We start from the raw sequence: 17,933 nt of genomic DNA on the forward strand, positions 1-17,933 counted from the left end.
TTAAAAAAAAAAAAAGTAACATTATTCATTCCCTAGAGCTCCAGACTGCTTTACTGAAAGAAGGAAGGGAACCCACTCCAGAGGAAAGAGGCTCCTGGGCTTTCATTCCTTGATGGTCTTCTCTTTACATAATTTTGGGGAGCATGTTGGGGAATACTCATTTTGCCAGGCCACAAACATACCTCAGTATGGGAGAATAAATGGAGAGCAGTGTCTGGAACAAATGCTTGTCTTAAAAACAGTTTATGAAATGCCAGCAGATGTCAGTGTGCCCTTGCCATTTAATTTTTTTTCCCTTTTAACTTTTAAAAGCAACATTAATTATTTTCAGTACTTAAAAACAAAACGAAACAAAACAAAAAGCATATTCTCATACAGTCATCAATTAAGAGACCATGAAGAAACAGTTTTTTTTTTTTAGGTCTGGGAGGGAGACCAGCAGAACTCATTTCATAAGGTGAATCCTCTAAATCATCTAACTGTGTGATATAATTTTGTCTTTTCCCAGAATAGTGGTTTCAAAATTCAAAGCTTAGTGTAGATTTTATTTTTTTTCCCTTCCCCCCAAGCCATTGTTCAGAAACTAATAATAGCCCAGGATCCAGCTCAGCTTCTGAGAACCGACTGGCTCTGCTAATTGATACAGCTCTTCATTCAAAAGCTGGAGTTTGCAAAAGGGGGTGAGGGGAAAGGTTGGGTATAGTCTCAGAATTTGTCATCTGAGTTATAATGAGAACTTCTTGCAGTTTTTGTTGTTGTGAGCACAACAAACTAGGTGATAATAGTCAGCTCCTCTGCAGACATTTTTGGATTAAAAGTTCGGGGCATCTATACAGAAAAAGATTTGACCAAATGATTTAAAATTACTCATTTTTAGGCAAGGGATGATTTGCTAAGCGTTTACAAAAGTCAAGTGCAAAAGAAATAGGCTAGTTTTGAGGCAGGGAATAATGTATTTAACAGGGCATATTTGATGCTTCACTTTATTTAATAGTTTAGATTAAAATGGCACAATACTAAACAAAAAATGCAAGAATATGCTGAGAAAAATATATGCCCTTCTCCTTGCCTTCTCTCACCAGACACAACTACTATTATAATTTCTCATGTATCCTATCAGATTATGCAGATACACACATTTACACCAATAGAAGATAACATAAGATATGCATAGTTCTACTCTTTGCTCATATTTTTCAATTTAAAGATATATTTTAGGGATTATTCCGTATCCATACATATATATCTCTCTCCTCCATTTTGTTGATGGATATATAATATTCCATTGCCATATTTACCCTCCATTATTTAATTGGTTTCCTTTTGCTGGATATTTACATTTTTTCCAATATTTTATTATTTTTTAAAGATTTATTTATTTATCTATTTTGAGAGAGAGAGAATACACGCATGCATGCCCATGCATGGGGAAGGGCAAAGGGAGAGGGAAAAGGAGAGAAGCAGACTCCCTGCTGAGTGTGGAGCCCAATGTGGGGCTCCATGTGGGACTCAATGGGGGGCTCCACAGGAGGCTCAACCTCAGGACCCTGAGATCACCACCCAAGCCAAAACCAAGAATCAGGTCCTCAACTGACTGAACCACCCAGGTGCCCCTCCAATATTTCATTATTAAACTGCTGCATTGAATATCCTTGACCACTACCATCACCTACACCTGTAAGTTTATCTATAAGATAAATCTGTAGAGATGCAATTGCTGGGTCAAAGGAGATGTACCTTTAAGGTTTAGAGACATGCCAAATCTAATGCTTTGGCTAAAATGTGCCCTTGTGTCTTGGTGGGTGAATGGAGTTTAGATGAAGCCATAGGGTGGTTCTGGTTCTGATTTTGTGGCCTTGGTGCCAGGCATGTGGCTGTTGTTACACATTGTTTACCTGATGAAATATTTTGAGGTTCTTGTTATTCCTGTTTTTTGCTAACACTTTACATCTGCCAGGTATTTTGCTAAGAGATTTAATTTCATTTTCACATTTGGTCCGGTGGAGTAGACCCTGCTGTCATCCCAATTGCAGAGATGGGGACGTCAGGGCTGAGAGAGGTCATGTGCTTTGCTTAGGGTCAGATGGTTGGTGGTGAGGTGGGGGTTTCATACTCAGGTTCCCCAAGTTTAACCACCATGCTATGTGCTGCAGTGTGTTTTGAACAGCAGAGAATATATTGTTGACTTGTACCAGGGTTTAACCTTGACACTATTTCACTATTGACTTTTTGGGTTGGGTAATTTTCTGTTTTGGGCAGGGGGGGAGGCCCTGTGCTTTACAGGATGGTTAGCAGCATCCTTGGTCTCTACCTTTTAGAGGCCAGTAGCACCCCCCTCCTCCCATTGTGGCAATCAAAAATGTCTCCAGACAGTGCTACGTGTCCCTGGGGCAGGGGTAATGTCCCCATTTGGAAACCACTGATTCAGATAAAGAGCAAATGTACTCTGGGGACATATTGTAACACTAGGGACATGGATTTGAGGAGACATATAGTGGCTGATGTCAGAGTATCTTCCATTCAGTTGTCCCTGCTCAGGGACACCCATTTTTTTTTTTTAAAGATTTTATTTATTTATTTGAGACAGAATGAGAGAGAGAGAGAGAGAACTCATGAGAGGGGGGAGGGTCAGAGGGAGAAGCAGGCTCCCCGCCGAGCAGGGAGCCCGATGCGGGACTCGATCCAGGGACTCCAGGATCATGACCTGAGCCGAAGGCAGTCGCTTAACCGACTGAGCCACCCAGGCGCCCCCAGGGACACCCATTTTTGTCCTACTCATGGTAGAGCAGGTAGGCTGCCCCTCACCTTAAACACCAGTCAAGGAAGAAACGGGAGGGTATGCTTAAGCCACTGTCATGCTCCGCTCGGATCACAATAATGTTTCCCAACAGGACTTTCTCTTTTAACATGTGGTTTAGAAACATCCATGAAAAATTGCTTGGTAAAATAGACTTTTAAAAAATCATGCTCTCAAGTACAGCCCAGCTTATATATTATACAGTCTTTCTATTTGTGCATTTTCATTCAGTGCTCAGTAATGCTGTACATCACAATGGAAAGCATGAGGCCTAAGTGACAGCACCCCCCTTATGTACACATGGCAGACATTGATAATCAATTCCTTCCCCCTCATCAGATACACTTCCTTAGAATCCTCAATACATCACTTTAGGCGTATACTATCAGCCAATTGGAATTACTATGTGAAATGAAATTTATTAGCTATCCCCATTACACGGTGCCTTTTTGGCCGAGAAGGATTACGCCTTCCAAAGAGGCAGGCTTATCATGAGGTATTAGCTTATTTTTCAGTTACTTCGAGAAAAGTACTTGATGGATATGAAGAAACTCTATTCTTAAGGCATCTGGAATTAATATCCTGTTTTATAAGAATAATTGGGCAGCCGGGTGTGCATCTATATCCCGGGCATTTTACATATGCTGCCCTCCTGCTGATTGTTGTTTGTATTATAATATCCTTCTCTCCCCCACCAAAAATAGTCCCCTACCTTTAAAGCTCCATGAAGCAGCCAACCGAGGGCGAAGTGAAATGCTTTGTGTACAATGAGAACCGAGACAATTCCCTTAGCAAAGGACATTCAGAAGCTGTGGGATATTACTGGAACTGTGTCACTTCCCAGCATGGTGCATGTGCGGAAACCTTATAGAGCAAAGGGACTGGACCATCCAAGACTTCCATGAGTAGAGTCTTATTTACAAAGGCACCGAGGTCACGTTACTCTGGGAGGGGAACCTATATTTAAGATTTGAAAATGCTTTTAGGTGGCATCTTACAACCATCCCTTCAAGAATAATGTTTTACTTTTTTGCTTTTTTGGGGAGACTACAGGGATTTCCACAGAATTGTTTGCATAAATTTAGTAACTTAAATTGCATGTAAATACCCATCACTGAAGTAGTTTGTAACTCGTCTCCTGTTTCTGATCCTAGGAAAACAGGTAAAAGTAATTCTGGGAGGACAAAGGCACTGGGTCAGAGGGCCTCTGTTTCCTTCTTTGGGCCTGATGGGAATGTTTCTCCACTTTTAGATGGCTTAGTCTCTGCGAGATAGGGACAAATAAGACAGATTATTGTCTCATGTTTCCTCTTATCAGAAAAGAATTAAAAACTTGGGGGCCACTGATGGGCCTGTAGTGGCTTACTGAAATTGTTTTCCAAATGGTAAGAATGAATATTTTTATCTGGCCGTGAAGTCCATAGCTTTTTTTTTTTTTAAGATTTTTATTTATTTGACAGAGAGAGACACAGTGAGAGATGGAACACAAGCAGGAGGAGTGGGAGACGGAGAAGCAGGCTTCCTGTGGAGCAGGGAGCCCGATGCGGGGCTCGATTCCAGGACCCTGGGACCATGACCGGAGCCGAAGGCAGACGCTTAACGACTGAGCCACCCAGGCGCCCCAAGTCCATAGCTTTTTATTTTTAAATCAGATAGATTCTCAGAGGGCTGTGGCACACAAAGAAAATTAGGGGCCCACCTTTTTAGAACAATAACGGTCACACCTATTTTACCATGACCTGATTAGGCAGGGAAAAAGAACCCTTCACTCTAACTGTTTTAACTTTGATGAGAAAGATGTTTGATGAGAAAGATGTATACCTCTGACTTAGCAGAGGGAATATGGTGTTTATTTGAACCACAACCTCTGTCTGTCTTAAAATCAAATTACTGAGAAATCATCAGCCAAAAATAGAGTTAATGCTGAGGTGTTAACTAAAATACCCATTAAGAGGCGCCTGGGTGGCTCAGGTGGTTGTTACCAACTCTTGATTTCGGCTCAGGTCATGATCTCAGGGTCCTGGGATTGAGCCCTGTGTTAGGTTCTGCACTCAGTAGGGAATTTGCTTGAAATTCTCTCTCTTCTTTTCCCTCTGCCCCTTCCCCAACACTCTCTCTCCTTCTCTCTCTCAAAATAAATAAATAAATCTTAAAAAAAAACAAACACCCATAAGACCCATAGTAACAAGGTCATAAAGCATCAAATGGAATACCACTCAACAACCCTGATGATCACATAAAATCAGAAAGTCCTTCCTGAAAATTGCAGGAATTACAACCATGTGCATGGGTATCTGCAGGAAAACATTTGCAACATTTCTGTAAGGTTCTTGATGGCTAGACTTATTAGTACAATGTTAATGATCGTTTTCAGTAAACTTTAGTGGGACCTGTGTTTATTTTTCAATACTACTACTTCAATAGAACAATACCATTGGTATCCATTGGTCACTTGTAAAAACATGAAAGTTTGTAGAATGCATTTCAGTGGTGCATAATGCTAATGAGATGAATTCTGTTTGGGCTTAAGTTCATGGCCCATGGTGAAGACTCTCTGGGCCTGTATACTCGGGCATTGTAAATCCCACTCTGGGGGGTTCGGGAGGATGGGAATGGAGAACTTTCCCATGGGATCTCCGTTCTACAGATTATTCCATTTTATCAGGAAGGCCCTGAAAACCATATTTTCTAAATTTTATTTTGTAAATTATCAACAGGCTTGAGATACATACACACACACACACACACACACACACACGTGTACAGTATATACACATGCATTCACTTATGAGCATATTGGACCCAAATCTGTATTTATGTCATTGTGTATGTCAATTTCCCTATCTGCACAATTTTAGAATATCACTGTTTAATAAAATGTAGTGGTCTTTCAAATTCTCTTCATTGGTCAACCTGTTTTGAGAGCAGTCCATTAGCTATTCCCTGTTTAGGCAATCTATATATTTATGAGGCACTTAGTGGGGTCTTTTGTGACCTGCTATTTTATTAAGCAAAATAAGTTCATTTAAATGAAACCCATTTTGTTTGCTTTAGAGCTTTGATTCTTGACTTGGATGAATTCTGCAGAAAGACTAAGAATTATTTACCATTTGGGTTGGATTTGTGGTTATCCTCCATATTTGAAGTCACAACCAACAATCCCCACAGATTTGAGTGACAGTGGTTTTCAATAGGTACAGATTTCATTGGACCCTTGCCAAGAGGCATCTTTGATTTTCTGTGCATCAATTTCTATATGTGGACAAGCAACATAATATCACACCCTAGCCAATGTTCTCTGCTCACTTCATGCATCCTGGTTTGCAAAAAAAGTTAAAAAAAATGCTGAATCCCACAGAAAGTTTCCACTTCCCAGACCAAGCTGTGCACATAGCAGGGAGAAGAGACCAGATGGCTTGTGGGCTGAAATCAGCGGAGAACCAGCTGGGATGCATGAGAGGGCATTTCCTCCTCTACTTCCCTGGGAACCTGGTCAGGGCAAGTCCTGGAGCTCTGATCAGGACAAGAGATGTCAATGTCAAGACCTCTGTCTGGCTCACAGGACCCTTGGACAAATCCGAGTTGGATTGGAAGCTGGCAGAAAATCTGAGGATGAGCTTTTAGTTTCCTGCTTACTGAAAAAAAAAAAAAATAACATGCCAGTGTGACAGAAGGTTCTAGGGTAAAATGCTGATGAACAGGAAATAACCATATTTCCCTGTGTTAGCACCAGCTTGGAGACTGAAGTTCTGTGATGAGGGCACATGGTTTGGGTGGTTTTAGATCCCAAAGGAAAGCATTTTTTTTTCCATTTAAAGTGAAACCTTTTTTTCTTGCCACTGAATAATTAGGCATTTCTTAGACTGCCAACTTCTGCGACCGTGATTCCTAACCCCAGTTTTGACACCAGCATATTCAGTTATTTTGAGGAAAGCTACACATTTTTCAAATTCACTCATCTCTGATCATTTTTTTTAAAGTACTTTTATGGCTTTTTCTTTTTTGGTTAATGTTTTAGTTAACTACTGCTGCATAACAAATTAACCAAAAACATAAGAGCTTAAAGCAATAATCATGTAGCATCACAGTTTCTATGGGTCAGAAATCTGGAAGCAGTTTAGCTGGGTGGATTTGACTTGGTCTTTCATGAGGTTTCAGTCAAGATGTTGGTTGGGGTGCTGTCATCTGAAGGCTCAGCTAGGGCTGGAAGCTCTGCTTCCAAGCTCACTCATGGGTTAGTTAGGAGACCTTAGTTCCCTGATAGCTGTTGGACAGAGACTTTAATTCCTTACCATGTTATTGTCTCTCTGTGGAGTTGCTTATAACATGGCAGGTTTCTTCCCCTAGAGCAAGAGATGAGAGAGAGCCAGTGAGAGAGAGCCAACAAGAGAGAGACCTGATGACTTTTTTTTTAAATAGTTTCCCCTATTATTAACATATGGCATAGGTGTGGTACATTTGTTACAATTGATGAACCAATATTGATATATTTTTATTTACTAAAGTTCATAATTTACATTAAAATTCACTCTTTGAGTTGCACAATTCTACAGGGTTTTGAAAAATTTTTTATTGTGGTAAGGTATATGTAAATTTACTATCTTAACCATTTGGGGGTGTACAGTTCAGTGGTATTAGGTATATTCATAGTGTTGTGTACCCATCACCACCATCCATATCCATAGCTCTTCTCATCTTACAAAACTGCAACTATACTCATTAAACAGTAACTCCTCATTTCCCTTCTCCCAGCCCCTGGCAATCAAGAGTCTACTTTCTATTTCTGTGACTAGGATCATACACTGTTTATCTGTCTGTTGCCTGGCTTATCCCACTTAGCAAAATGTCCACAAGCCTCATTCATATTGTAGTATGTCAGGTTTTCCTTCCTTTATTTATTTATTTTTTGAAAGTAGGCTCCATGCCCAAAGTGGGGCTTGAACTCATGACTCTGAAATTAAGAGTCACATGCGCCACCAACTGAGCCAGCCAGGCACCCCTCCTTCTTTTTTAAAGGCTGAATAATATTCCATTGTCTGTACATACCACACTTTGCATATTCATTCATTCATTCATTGGCAGACACTTGAGTTGTTTCCACGTTTCAGTTATTTTAACAGTTCTATTGGTTTTGACAAATGTGTAATGTCATGTATCACACACCATTACAGTATCAAACAGAATTGTTCAATGCCCTAAAAATCCCCTGGGCTTCATTTCCTTCTCCACAGACATGGGAAACCACTGATTTTTTTTTTTTTTTTTTTTACTGTTTTGCCTTTTTCTAGAATGCTGTATAGTTGGAAGCATGCAGTATGCCACCTCAATAGTTTTTATGATAAGCCTCTGAGTCACACAGCATTATTTCTGCCTTATACTATTTGTTAGAAGTGAGTCCAGCCTACACTCAAGGAGAGGGTAATTAAGCTCCCCCACTTAAAGTGGGGGGAAGATGAGGAATTTGTGGACATATTTTAAATTGCCACAGTGAAGAAGATGAGACAGTAAATGCTAGCATTTATTGAGCATCTACTGTGTGTTGGGCACCATGCATAGTGTTTAATATGCACCATCCTTCTAACTCTTACACTGAGGCCATTAGGTTGCTGTCATATATATCTCCATTTCTCAAATGTTAGAACTCTTCCTTTCCCATGTTGCTCATCTTTTTTTTTTTTTTAAGATTTTATGTATTTATTTGAGAGAGAGAGACAGAGAGTGCATGAGCATGAGTGGGGTGGGGGAGGGGAGGGCAGAGGAAGAGGGAGAAGCAGGTTCCCCATTCAGCAGGGAGCCCAACACAGGGCTTGATCCCAGGTCCTGAGCTGAAGGCAGATGCTTAACTGACTGAGCCACCCAGGCACCCCAATGTTGCACATTTTGTTAGTAGAAAAGCCAGGATCCAAACTTTGGTCGGCTTCACACAAAGCCTACATTCTGAAATTATGTTGCTTTCACTTAATGTAGGGGAAATCTAGGTCAAAGCCTTAGATTTAGGGGACAAAATATCAAAAAATGTCAGGAGATGCCACTGGGGGAGAGTGTCAGACAACTTCGTTACCTCTCCAAAGACATTCTTTATCCTTCTCTCCACTATATTAGTTTCCTATGACTGCTTAACAAATTATGACAAACTCAGTGGCTTAAAACCACACAAATTTATTATTTTAAAGTTTTGTTGTTCAGAAGTCCAACACAGATCTCACAGGGCTAAAATCACAGTGTCAGCAAGGCTACCTTTAGGAGGCTCTAGAGAAGAACCCCTTTCTTTGCTTTTTCCAGTTTCTAGAGGCTGCCCATATTCCTTGGCTCATGGCCCCTTCTTCTATCTTCTGACCCAGCAACATTGCATCTGACTCTCTTCTACCTTTAAGAATTCTTGTGATTACATCGCACCTGACCAGATAATTCAGAACAAATCTCCTTATCTTACTGTCAGCTGATTAGCAACCTCAATTCAATAAGAGAACTTCATTCCCTTAACTTACAAACCTAATACATAGGTACTCACAGCCTTCTGGGATTAGGAGGTAGAAATCTTTGGACGGAGCCAGTATTCTATCTACCAAGTCTACCTGCTCTTTTCCCAGGAAGCTGATAAATAAGGACTGTACTCACAACTCCTTTGCCCTTGGATTTTCATTGGAGTTCTGCTTATGGGGAGTTTGGGCAGGAGGTTAGAGGTATGGCATTGAGTGAGGTTAGGCATTTACTGTTCTGACACCCTCCTTGAATGCACCCTCCCAACACAGGTCACTGCTCCAACTCACTGAGCATTATCCTTTCCTTCTAGAGACCCCCTTACTTTTCCTTCCCCTCACCCCCTTTTGGCCTAGGGATGGTAACAGCCATGCTATTACTAATTTGGGACTGCTGCACATCCTGTTTGGTTTTCCTACACTCTGCCTACACCTTTGAAAATAGTACCTCTGTAAGTAAAATCTCCTTAAATAATCCAAATTTGAGTATGCCATCTGTTTCCTATGGAGAACTTGACTGATATAGCGACTAAGGATATTCATATTTAAAGTAAAAAAAAAAGTGTTTTAAATTAGGGCAAGCTGAATCTTTCAAATCATGATACTTAACCCATTGACAAAGATGTTGACATGGAGCCAGAATCCTGGGGTGGCATGTTGCTTTCAGAAACCAAGTAAAATTTCCATGTTGAGGCAATGCTTTTTGACTACTTAACCAAGAACTTTTTTATGATGTTGAATGTTCTCATTTTGAGTTCTCTCATGGTGTCTGTGTTACAAAAGGTAATGAGCTGAAGAATCTCCCCAAATTTTGGTGGGTTATTGTCCTTGTCTTAGAAGACCTGATTCAAATTTAAAAGATAAAATTCATTGTTTTTAGAATCCAAACAATTCCACAGGTGAGCTAATGAGCTAATTACAGATAGCAGTTTGAAAACATTGGCATTCCACAAGTAAACAGCATCTGCCTTTGATTAAGGTGTGAAATTTTAAAAAGGTGTGAAGTTATGGGTAATATCTGAAGATGTTCATGTACTTCAGGTGGTTTCCTTTTTTTTTTTTTTTTTTGAGTTGTGGAGGAAATATAATGAAATGTCTTTATATATGTGTTTCTATGATAACCGTGAAAACTAAGTAACACACACCAGGATACTCCCTTGGTGTGATAATCAATCTAAGTTGCTTTTCCCATCTGGAGCATTGCCTGGTCCATAATTCCCTGAGCTAGGACTTTGTCACTATTCCCTCATGTTTGTGCATCATTGTTTTAGCTTTGGAATAATAGTTCCCTCTGCATCCACATAAACAGAATTTGCAAAATTTTGAGATGGTTGTCTTTATGCTATATCAGTGGTTCTAACTATTGATTGGACATTAGAATATGTAGGAGAGCTTTAAAAAGTACCAATGATGCCCAGGCCACCATGGCCCCAGAGACTCCAATTTAATGGTTCTGGGATAGGGCTTCTAATAAGCAGCCAAGGTTCAGACCAGTGGAACTAAAGCAGGGCTTTCAAATTTTAATGGGCACACACATCACCCGAGAATCTTGTTCAAATGAAGATGCAGATTTATCAAGTCTGGGGTGGGGCCTGAGATTCTGAAATTATAAACTCCCAAGTAATGCTGATGCTACTGATCCATGGAACACCCTTTGGGTAGTAAGGAGGTAGAACATTTGGGTCGTTACTGAGAACTTCTTAGGATGGCTGAATGTTAATATGTGGGTCTTTGGGTACTTGAATCAAGGCTCAGAGAGTCCTCTAAGAAGTAGGAAATTATCGTTTAATTTGGGTTTCAAGGTTATAGACTCGGTGGAGTCTTCGGTAGGAAAACACAGCCAAGCCTTTTCACATGCAGTTCATTCATTCATTCATTTAGCGAATATGTATTGGGTAGCTATTGTACACTAGGCATCTTTCAGTCATTGAAGATAAATCAATGACAAAGAGAAATGAGGTTCTTGCCCTTGTATATTCCAGTGAAGGAAGTAGAAGGAGATACTTAACAAATAAATATGAATCAACAAGAAAAGTAAAGATGGTGATATAGACTGTGAAGAAAATGATGTATTAGGGAGTTACCTTAGGTGGAGGGTGTGGGTATGGAGTTTAATTTGCTATGGATAGGACTCTGATGGCTCAGTCGGTTGGGCATCTGCCTTTGGCTCAGGTCATGATCATAGGGTTCTTGGATCAGGCCCCATATTGGGCTGCCCGCTCAGTGGGGAGTCTGCTTCTCCCTTCCCCTCTCCCCTTGGCTTGTGCTCTCTCCCTCTCCCTCTCTCTCTTTCTTTCAAATAAATAAATAAAATCTTTTTAAAAAATGATGACTTTGGTTGCTGTGTGGCAGATGTATTTGAGGAGAAAGTATCAAAAGACACAGGGAAACCGGTTAGTAGACTCTTAGAGAAACCTAAATGAGTGATGGCCATAGAGATGGATATTATTTGGTGATAACACTGACAGATGGTGGGATGAAGGGAAAGGAGGAAGCAGGGGTGACTCCTGGCAATGGGATAAATGGTAGTGATTTGAAGATGGAGCCTAGAAGAACTAATTTATAGGGCATGTCAGGACTCAAGAGGTCCATTTTGGATAAGTTTGAGGTGTTTATGCAACTTTCAGGTGTAGATTCAAGAACAGAGTTTATACCCAAGTCTAGAGCTATTAGGTAGGGAAGAAGTCAAGCCTAAAGATAGAATTTTGGGGAGCTGTCCACACATCACTGTATTAAAAGTCATCTTACTGAATGAATTTTTAAGGAGAGAGAATGTAACTAGAGAAGAGTTGATATCTAGGAAATATCATGGTTCTGTAGAAAGATTGGCCCAGGGTTAGGGAGGAAAACTTTGGGTCCATCTTGGCCTGGGTTCCCAGACCTCAACCTCAAGGTAGCCTTTGCAGTGATTTCAATAATAACTGGTATGTAAACTTTCAGGAAACATTATTTCCCAGACATGGAACATCTGGCTCAAGCCAGTATAATTTGAATTGATGCTGGCTTTGTCTAGATGTCTCTCTCAGAGGGACAAATTGTGAGGAAACAAACATTATGTTGGATTATTATGGAGGGTGAGAGAAATAAGTTTGTTGGTTTCTTGGCCAGATGTCTAAGTATATGGTAAATGGAGTTAATGGATGTTGGGGAAGAGAAACACATGTGCAGTGCTGGCGTCCTTTCAGCAAAGCCAGGCAAGGTTGCTGATGAAGGACCCCCGCTGCTGGAAATGGAGTTGAAGATGTATTCTTGGACCCAAGGAGGAAACACAGAGGACGCATTATCATATGGAATGATTACTTGGCTAATGAGCCTTGAGGGGCAGGAAAATTGACTACAAAACAAATTAAACCAGCACCTGACATTCTAATGTTCTTTATAAACAAGTGATAATGTCTGTGTGTGTGTGTGTGTGTGTGTATTCCCTTATACGAGCCCACTTATTTTAACCAACTCCATCAAATATTGAGGATTAGATTGACCAACTCCCCCCTCCCCGCTGATTCATGGGCATGATCCCATGTCTGAGGATGTGATTCAGCTTTTAGATATATCCTTTCTCTGTGACTGTTCTTGGCAGTTGATGAAAGATGAAATTTCTCTGAAAAGCTCATCCCTTTGAATTGTGTTCCTGAGGAAGGAGGCCAGATGCCACATGACCAAAGCTTTAGAAAACTCCAGGATTTTTGGTGATGGGCATGCAAACCTGGCTATCTTCCATCTGCAACAAGGGCAGAACCAGCAGGCCACAGACGGAAATACAGAGAAAGAAAAGGAAGTTAGGGGATAAATTCCTCACAGATGCGATTATTTAATCCCCAAATGGAATGGTTTAGGGTGAGTGAATTCATCGTATATGGAGCCTTGTAAGGGTAGGGAGATACTTAGCTATGACAACAATTACCACAGCAATGTTTCATATACTGATTATTGGCTGTGTTTAGACTTTTTTTTTTTTAAGATTTTATTTATTTATTTGAGAGAGAGTGAGAGGGAGAGGGGAAGAGAATCTGAAGCAGACTCCCCACTGAGCACAGAGCCCGATGCGGGTCTCAATCCCATAACCGCAGGATCATGACATGGGCTGAAACCAAGAGTTGGATGCTTAACAGTCTGAGCCACCCAGGCACTTCCAGACTTTGTTTTAAGGGTTTTGCATCCATTATCTTATTTAATTCCACAACCACTACAGAAGGGCAGGGGGTAACTATTGCTGTCCCCTTTTTATACATAAATGTGTAAATGTCCTAGACATAAAGCAGTTTTCCTTGGGTTTCACAGCTAGTAAATATAATAAGCCAGTCTGGGGTTGGGACTCAGGCAGTTGCACTCAGAGCTCTATTTGCAATGAGAGGGAGGATATGCTCCCTTAGTAAAGAGAAGACCATGCTACATAAAAACAAAGGACAAGGTCTTTGTAGGATTTTAAAACAGTTTTAATTTAAATACAGCCATTTATATTATGGTTAATATGTGCGAAGAATTTTACCATAAAATTGCCATATAGGATCTTGGGGTGCCTGGCTGGCTTAGTTGGAAGAGCATGTGGCTCTTGATCTCAGGGTCATGAGTTTCAGCCCCACGTTGGGTGTAGAGATTACTTAAATAAAAGCTTTTAAAAATTGCCATATAGAATCTGATTTAATCTTTATATCAGCTTCATGGGATAGGTATTATTTTTATTTTACATCCGAGGAAGTTGGCTCAGGAAAGCTACTTGGCCAAGGTCAGGCGCTATACTTGGCTGAGTTGGGATTTGAGTTCTGATCTCTGGCTCTGTTACTCACACCTTTAAACATTACTTCTAACTACAATAATATAAGCAGAGAGGTCTTTATTTTACTCTCCCAAATCCACTGGGACGTGTAGCCTGAGTTCTCTGTACCTTTTGAAGTTCAGTGATTTTTGGAAACAGCAATACAACTAACTTAGAGATCTTCCGATTTCTTTCTAATGATCAGTGCTTCTGAATTAGCTGTAGCTTCTAATGCTTATTTCTCTTTAAAAATGGCTCATCTTCACCAGATACCAGTAACCTACCAAATTGTGATTTCTTCTGTTCTGCCAATGAAATTTCATTATTTAATGCTCTTGGTAATAATACTGGACACACATTTCTGGATTAAAGTATGTGCCTTCTCAAATGCACCCTGGAAGGTTATTATTAATAAAGGTAGTATTAAAACACCACAAATAACTCTGTAACATTGCTTGGGCTTAATAAATTCCCTGCAGAAAATTATTTGCAGTAAACTCTTAAAATTCAGCTCACTTTTAATATACTGTGGCCTTTAGTGACCCTTATCATTCATTACATACCAGTGACCTTTCCAGTGTTGAGAAGGGTAGTTGCAACAGCTTTTGGGTATTAATACTATAAGAGGTAGATATGGTTTTCATTCTTTGCTACTGATAATTAATTCATGTACTTTAAAGGCATTGCATTATTTCTCGTATAACACAGTCTGTGATGGTTTCATAAGGGCATGGAATATAAATGGTTATCTTGGCTAAAGTGGGTTTCCATCATTTTTAGACACTGAGTTCTACAGCAATACTTAGATAAGGACTAGGCTTGGAAGGAATGATGCCAGGCTGTAGGGCACTTGATCATCATCATCGTACATCAACTTCTGTAGATTTTTTTTAAGAGAAAATTTTTATTATGGAAAACATAGAGCATATACAAAAGTAGAGAGAATAGCATAAAGAACCACCAGATAGCCATCTCTCAGATTCAGTAATTATCAAGGTATAGCTAATGTTGTTCCATCTATGCCCTTGATCACTCTCCCTCCTCAGGCTCATGTTACTTTGAAGCAAATACCAGACATCCTATCATTGTTTCCATAAATATTTCAGTTTGCATTTCTAAAGGACAAAAAGGCTTTGCTTCTCTGTTTTTAATTTTGATTTAAGTAATTTAATTTTTATTGTAAGAACACTTGGGATCGGGGCGCCTGGGTGGCTCAGTCGTTAAGCGTCTGCCTTCGGCTTGGGTCATGATCCCAGGGTCCTGGGATCGAGTCCCACATCGGGCTCCCTGCTCGGCGGGAAGCCTGCTTCTCCCTCTCCCGCTCCCCCTGCTTGTGTTCCTGCTCTCGCTATCTCTCTCTCTGTCAAATAAATAAATAAAATCTTTAAAAAAAAAAAAGAACACTTGGGATCGATCCTTTCAACAAATTTTTAAGGGCACAATATAGTATTATTAACTGTAGGTACAGTGTGGTACAGCAGATCTCTAGAACTTATTGTCTTTCCTAACTAAAACTTTATACCCATTGAATAGCTACAAACCATTTTACTCTCCCCCAGCCCCTGACAGCCACCATTCTTCTCTGTTTCTGTCAGTCTGACTATTTTAGATCCTTCATGTAAGTAGAATCGTGCAGTACTTATCCTTCTCTGTCTGGCTTATTTCATGTAGCATAATGTCCTCTAGGTTCATCCATGTTGCTGCATGTGACAGTAATTCCTTCTTTTTAAGACAGTGGATAATATTCCACTGTATGCATATAGCACATTGTCTTTATCCATTCATTCATCAGTGGATATTTGGGTTATTTCCGTGTCTTGACTATTGTGAATAGGGCTGCAGTAAACACGGGAGTGCAGATACCTCTTTGAGATCCTAATTGTGATTCTTTTGGATAAATACTCAGAAATGGGATTTTCTGGATCATATGGTAGTTCTATTTTTAATTTTTTGAGGAACTGCCATACTGTTTTCCATAGTGGCGACACCATTTTGCATTCCCACTAACAGTTTACAAGGGTTCCAATTTCTTCATATCTTTGACAACACTTATATATTTTTTTATAATAGTCACCCCTCACACCTGTTTCAAGTCTTTTTCCTAACATAACCATAATACCTACTAAAATTTCCTTAAAATCATCAATTATTAAATCATTAATTAAGTATCCAATTTTCTCGTAAGTATTATTTTTCAATAGTTTATTCAGAACAGGATCTAGATAGGTTCCATTCATTGTGCATGGTTGATATGTCTTAAAAAGGCTCTTTTAGTCTGTTTTAAGGATCTTTTAATCAGTTTGCATGCAACATTTTTGTTTGTATTTACAGTTTTCTTTGTGGTTGTTTTTGACATTGTTGAAGAAAACAGATTGTTTTTCATGCAACATTTCCCACATTCTGGTGTTTGCTGATTGCATTCCTGTGGTATCTTTTCACATGTTCCTTTGTCCTTTGTATATCTTTTAAATTGGTAGATGGTTCCTGAGTCTTGATCAGATACAAGTTCAATTTCTTCTATAGTTTGTTCTTCTAAGAAGAGACTCATAATATAAAATTGTCTCTTTTTGTGATGCTATAACCACTGATGCTCAGTATTTAGGTTGATTAATTCTTAAGGGATTGTAGAATGATGATATTCTAATTTTATCTTTCCTTCTTCATGGATTTACTGGAATACTTCTTAAAAAGAATTTCTTCAGTCTACTATTAGGATCTTCAGGGGTACAGCTTGTCTAAGAAATATAGGAAAAATATTTGATTTTTTTTTGTTTTTAAATTAATGAGTTGGTTAATTTACATAATTCAATGGTGGCCATGTATTTTTTAGTATTATTATAAACTCAAGAACTGAAGTTATTATGTTTATTGATGCTAAGATTTTTCAGTCTTCGACCAGTAGGAACCTCTTCAGTTGCCTCGTGAGTCCTTTTGACATGACTCAGCTTGTCTTTGATGGCTTTCTTGCTATCATGTAGGACAGGATATTCCAGATTCATCTTGCGCATGTCCTACCTCAGACCTGGGATGATCCATTATCCGGAGGCGTTCTAGTCCCTAATAGTATTTCAGGATCATAATTTAGGTACTAGGGATGTTCTCTGGGTCTCTAAAAATCCCATCATCTCTTCCCCAAACAACTGTCTTCCATTAGCTTCATCTTGATCAACAGTCCCTGCATCTACGCAGGTCCTCAGGCAAGAAACTTCAGAGGTACCTTTTATTCATGTTGCTACCTAACTGCTTCCACCCTCCTCTCTCCCCAATTCTGCTGCCCGTGTCAGACCTCTACATTCCCTTGCCTGGAGTGACAAGTTTGACCCCTAACAATTGACTAGACCCTCTGGTCTTTCTCTTATCTAGTTCATCTCTACTAGGGCATCCGAGTCTCTTTTATGACAAACAAGACAGAAAGGCACAACAGAACCAAACTGTTCTTGCCATGCCCTTGCTCAAAAACCTTCTATGACTCCCGGCTGCCTGTAGAACACCACCATGCGCTAACATAGCATTCAGTCTGTTCCAGCTCTTGATGCCCCTGTGTTTCCAATTCAGTAACCTATCACTTCCTTCCATTTCATTAATGATGGGGATTTATTCATAGCTCTCCTAACTTTGTTCGTACTACTCCCTTTGCCTAAGATAGCTGTGTTCCCTTCTCCGTACTTCACGCAAGTACATGCACAAACTGAGGTCAAGGCTGTCTTCAGATGCTTCTTTTCTGTGAAGCCTTGCCCTGACCTCCCTGACCACAGTGATTTGCTCCCTCTTTTTTTTCCTTTAACACTGCTTCTTCAACCTCTGTGTGCCTTGGTTTCCTAATTCATAAAATGGGGATAATAATAATAATAATACCTACATCATGGAGTCTTGGGTATATTAGATGGGATTTTCTATTTAT

Source organism: Neomonachus schauinslandi, chromosome 5, assembly GCF_002201575.2.
Source record: "Neomonachus schauinslandi chromosome 5, ASM220157v2, whole genome shotgun sequence".
NCBI lineage: Eukaryota > Metazoa > Chordata > Mammalia > Carnivora > Phocidae > Neomonachus > Neomonachus schauinslandi.